The sequence below is a fragment of the Phoenix dactylifera genome, chromosome 2, assembly GCF_009389715.1.
Source record: "Phoenix dactylifera cultivar Barhee BC4 chromosome 2, palm_55x_up_171113_PBpolish2nd_filt_p, whole genome shotgun sequence".
Classification (NCBI taxonomy): domain Eukaryota; kingdom Viridiplantae; phylum Streptophyta; class Magnoliopsida; order Arecales; family Arecaceae; genus Phoenix; species Phoenix dactylifera.
The window spans coordinates 691,650-697,462 of NC_052393.1; the positions used below are offsets into that span (position 1 = coordinate 691,650).

Here is a 5,813-nt window from a genome sequence, read left to right on the forward strand (position 1 = left end):
GAGCCACGGGAGTGGAAGTAAGGCCATGGTACCACTGAGCTACCACCTCAGTGGCCACTCAACCACCTTTCTGTCACGTCTCGGCAAGAGTTTTGTTTTTTAATAGAATTATGAAATAATTAAGAGAGAGAGAAGAAATGAACAAGAAGAGCGGTAAATCTACTCCTTCAAATTGGAAAAATCATAGTAGTCGTCCATTGATCTTTAACCATATTAAAATATTTTTTTGAAATATTTATATAATTTAAAATTATAAATTTTTTATTTTTTGTCACCCGTGAGGCTGTGACTTGTGCTAACTTCATAAAGATCTAATCTTAATGTGGCCGCTCCGATGCCTGGAAGACACGAGTCATCTGAAGTTGCATGGATAAATGACACGAGGCGCGCCATTCGGTGGAAACTAAACTGCCACGGAATAGCACCGTTGACCAACGGTCCGTACTCCCTCCCTATCTTTTTCACTCTCCCCCTCTATCTTCCCTTCTCTCCTCTTCTCTTCTTTTCTCTCTCTATTCACCCTCCGCCTCCTCTTCTCTTCTCTTCTCTTCTCTTCTCTTCTCTCTCCCCTGAAACAAAGAAGGGAGAGATCTCCAGTGTTCCTCTTCCTCGGATTGCAGTGGCTTCCGATATTCCGGTCATCCGCCATAGCATCAGAGCGGTACGCTACCTTCTCTCTCTCGGATCTTGCATTTAAGGGGATGTTTCGAGGGGTGCAAGACTGCCAAGATCTCCTTGATTTGATCTGTGTCTTTTTGTGCTGCTAATTTCGCCCCCCTTCTCTATCCATATCGTGCCTCTCTGCTGTAGTAGTATTTTTACTACCACGTATTTTTTTTTCCATTTTTTAATGAAGAACATGCATCTCTCTCTCTCTCTCTCTCTTTCTCTCTCTCTCTCTCTCTCTCTCTCTCTCTCTCTCTCTCTCTCTCTCTATATATATATATATATATATATATATATATATATATATATCCAAGTTGATGAAATTAACTCAAACTATATGCTTCAAATCTTTGTGGGTTCACATATATAGATCTCTTCAATAAGCTAGCTGTTCATGAATGATTTTGAGAGCTTCTTGATTGAAATTAAGCAAGTTGTTTAGTGCAAAGGGTTGCAGGCTGAAGCTGGGATAGTCTGCAGGAAAGGAAAGGATTGTAGCGAAGCGATTGGAAGGCGATGGGAGGCGTGCTGGTGATCTCGGTGCCGTTACTTCTCCTGATCGCGATCCTGGCCCTTGCTTGCTACCTTTTCGGTAGGTCCCGGGGCCGGTCCTAGTGGAGGGCCCCGCAGTATTTGGGCTGCCGGCCCAAATACAGCCCATCCTCCACCTGCTCCGGCCCAAGAGAAGGGCCCAACTACCCACAACATGCGTTGCCGAGAATGCTACATTGTGTATTTGCTCGGACCTTCTGTGGTGTGCTTTTATTTATAGGGAGTGACGTTTGTGGGTTTGGTAGCTTTTTGGCTTCTTTGTCGAGCATGGATTATAAGTAATAATATTATATTTGTTTTATTGCTATTCAGTTGATTAATTCGATAAACACGATGCTTCCTCTTGGCTGGTTCTGGTTAATTAGCTTCCTAAAGAGTCTTGCCAAGTCCCCGTTTTGGAGAAATCTGTGGGCCGTCAAATTTGTAGTTGCTCCAATCCCCGTTCTGGAGGACGACTTTGCTACGATCATTGCCTGAATTTTGTAGGCTTCGGAAGAGAATTAACGATTACCACCCGCTCCTGAGAGATATCCGGACTATGGTTTGTTGTGGGATGGTGCTTCCGGCGAAGCATGTATTTGAGAGGCCAACTAGGCTGTAGATTGGATAGCTTATTTTATTGCCAACCATTTTGGTGACCATCTCTGGGTGGGAGAGGTGGAGTTGTTTTCCGTGATGTATTGCTTTTTAACTTTCTTACTTGTATCGGTGTATGTTATATATAGTATTGCAGTTTTTAGTAAAAAAATAATTAAAAAAAAGTAATTAGCTTTCAATATGAAAGCAATGTTCGGATAGATTTGACGGATCAAATGATGCCTGCCTGTTTCAAGGAAGCTTCTACATACTCTTTGCATGCCCAACTAATTATTTTGTCCTTGTATTATAAGTATATACAGCGTTAAATTTCTTGATCTCTAATAAGCATTTTAATATTTCAAAATCTCTAAGATGCCCCACGACCCTATGAAGGTACCATTGATAAGGAGAGTAAAGGATAGCCTCTCGATACATCCTTGCACCCTAACTGGTCCAACCACGTTGGAATCCCATTGGCTCGAGAGGAGAAAAAATCTCATCTGACACGGTCACATTTTGAAAAACGTTGTTGAATGAGAACAACGGTATGATTAAATAAAATAACAACTTTATATGCTTCAAATTTTTAAAATTTTTTGTTTGAAAAAATATTTGTAGAAAATGGGCTGCAAATTAGAGATAATCTCTCTCTTTTGTACCCATCTTCGCTTAATGATTGCAGGTGTAGAGCTGAGAATCTCCACCGCAAGGTTTAGTCGGCATTATGAGGATACTACCACCAAAACAAAAGCCCCTTCGGTTTCTTTTTTTTTTGCTAAAAATAGAAGTATCATACATAACATGTACAGATACAATCAAAAAAATCAAAAAGCAGTATATCACGGAGTGCACATGACAACTTCACTTCTCTCATCCAGAGATGATCCTCCGAGTGGTTGGCAACAAAAGTGGCTACCCAATCTGCAGCTTCATTGGCTTCTCTAAACACGTGCTTAGTCTGAAGTACCATCACACCACAAACCATGGACCGGATATTTTTTAGCAGCGGGTAGTAACCAACAATCCTTCTTTTTCAATAGCACCACTGCTTATATCTCTTCCTCATGAGTAGTTTATATCTAATGGCGAAGTTATGTACATATATCAAAATCAAGAAAGGAATCTCAATATCTGTATGCGAGTCTCATCTTAACTTCTTTTGTTTCCTTCCTTTTCTTACCCAAAAATCTCATCGCGTTCATGTACTGAATCGTAGCTTTGAAACTCTGATGCTGCTGCCGCCTGTACCTCGTCTCACTCTCAATGATAAGCACTCGACTAATTAAATATCAGACTGAACCACAAAATAACTTGAGAATTACTATTTGTAGGTCCCACATGACGTATTTATTATTTGAGGACAAACGAAAGGGGGAAGACATTTGGGCGGCGCGCAAGATGATGTATTTATTATTTGGGTCACCGATGGAGAAATTAGTGGGTAGATTTAGTCCAACGTATCAACCATAAACTAGTCCAACATAAATTGAACACGTCGGCCAAGAAGAACAGCGTGCTGTCCAAAACTTAATTAAAATTAGCGATGACTAAAAAATATTAAAAAATAGCGGAAGCCCTGTTCGTCGTCATCGCGACCGGAACTGAAAAATCGTGGCATTCTCTCCTGTGTCCACGTTGCAGACCAAGCCCACCCCAACCTGCACCCATCAATGCCCGGCCACGGCGGAAGAGATCGAGGCTTCCTCATGATTTCCTCCACCGCACCAACGGACTGCGAACTGTTGGAGTTTTAATTTAAAAAAATAATTATCTCCTAACTTTTAGTTATCTTAAATATTTTAAACTATTTTTTTTGGACGCCTCTCTCTTAGAAGGGCTACGACTTTTCGAAAGAAATCGTTAGCTTCAAAAATAATAGGGCACGTATCTTCAAAAGCATTGAAAATAGTGTCTATAAATAGACTTTTTTCGGAATTGATCCAATCCAACCTCTTTCATAATTTATAAATTGATGTGAAATATCATTGGATTAAACATGCTTGAAGTTAAAAAAATTAATAAGTCAAATATGATGACTAAAATTTTGTCTATAAAAAAAATTATTGCTTGTAAAGAAAAACAAGCTTGGCGAAACCCTTACATGAGTCGAAAAAAGGAGATTTGTTGGTGTGATCCCTTCTCACGGGGAACCCACCTTATTTGAATTTTAAAATAAAAATGATTACATCCAGATTTAGCTGAAATATTAATATATTGTTTTCAGTATATTACAAATAAAAATGATTGCATCCAAATTGAGAGCTACAAATTGAATGGTTTGAATCTTTAAAAAGTCTTCTCTATTGATTATTTCAAGCACCAGCACTCAATAAGATCTATTCTTTATTTTATTATTTGTTATTAAAATCCGTCTTATTAATGATGAATATTTTTGTTGCGGAGCCAAGATAGGATCTATTATAACCCTATTATTCTAAATAGTGAAAGTTTTTTGCTGGACTAGGTCCCATAGTTTTTTACTTTACATAGAAGTTTTTTTCCACGTTAAAAATTGTGTTGTGTCTTGTTTCTAAATTGCTTGATTATGTTGCATGTTAATTGCTTAAGTAGATTGTAGATATTATTGTTGCTTGGTGAGTGATATTCTATTTAATTATACAAAGAGAGAGAAAAGAGATTTGCAGCATCATTATTTCTTGATTGCAATTTTTTTCCGATCTAAAAAGTTATAAACAAATTCCAGATCACACCTTCAACTTCGCATCAAATTCATTGGTTAAGATTTTTGCGTCGTGGTCTTTTTTCTTTCTCTTGGATAGGAAGGTTATATTAATTTTAGAGTAATTCTACAGGGTGCCAATTGAAAAGCTCCCAAAGCTGCATGTTTGGTGCCACTCATACAAATTAGTGCAATACAAAGCGGTTGAGTGATTACTAAGTTCCCAGGCCAATAAGCCCAGTCCAAATTAGGTGAAGGTGGGATTCAAACCTAAGTCACTGCTATCGGCACTCAAAAGACCTCACCAGTTAAGCCAGCTGACATCCTTTTAATCGATTTATATATTAACTATGCTTTCAATAATATCCATATTCAAATCTTTTTCCACGTAGGTACCCACAACTTGTACCATCCGTCTTCTCAACTCTGCTGTTAAATGTTTTGTTCAGATTGGTTGGTCATCACAATTGATATCTTGGTTACAAATGTGCCTTCTTTTCTGCAGGATCCTTGTTCACTTTGCTTGCTACTAGTTACAGTTGCAGCCACAATTCTGCAACCGACTAATCAGCCACGGCCTTTCGAGTTTCGAGTTTTTGTCTAAGTGCTTGCTGCAGTAATTTTGTTCCACAAATGCCACAAAAAATCAGTGGATGATGCAGTTAAGTGCATGAAGATGCTTTCAGATATGATATCAAATTATATTGTTGATGAAACCATGTCATTCATGAAAATGACGACCGAAGTAAGAAATAAGCAACATTTTTCTGGCGAGAAACACAGAAAGAGAACACCAATGTCATATCCTATTTGTGCAAGAGAATGCATATGATTCACTAACAAGCATAGCCATTCCAACCTGCATAAAACCAGAGAGGTAACAGACTTACTCTTGAAGCTCAGAAGAAATGAAACGACAGATGATTGCCTTAAACCGACTATGCATTACATTAACCAACACAAAAATTTGCAGGGTTTACTGTAGCACATTGCCAGCTTGTGTGATGCTTCATTCAAATCAAAATTCCAACCATTCATCATCATATACTCCATCTAGAAAAAGATAGAACAGAAGATATAAATATCCAAAATGGAAACCTACACGATTATATATATAAATTACTGACTGCATATACCATAATATACTGGGTCCTTCAAGAGGCTTCCAAACTTCAACACAAATTACATTAATTGGTAATACGAGCACAAAAATTGCTTTTAAATAAAAGAAATCTATTGAAATTGTTAACAAGAAGCATGTCCACAAAGAAAGTCATCAACCAGTATAAAACACAAAGAAAGGCATGTCCCATCTAAAACAAAGAGCTTAAAATAG

General features: G+C 38.1%; 1 long non-coding RNA gene across 1 annotated transcript; it reads left to right on the forward strand.

Moving 5' to 3' along the window:
• Positions 1–397: 397 nt before the first annotated feature.
• LOC120104757 lies at positions 398–1,538 on the forward strand. Its single transcript, XR_005507128.1, has 2 exons — positions 398–661; positions 1,109–1,538. It is a non-coding gene; the product is annotated as an uncharacterized LOC120104757 (long non-coding RNA).
• Positions 1,539–5,813: the final 4,275 nt, after the last annotated feature.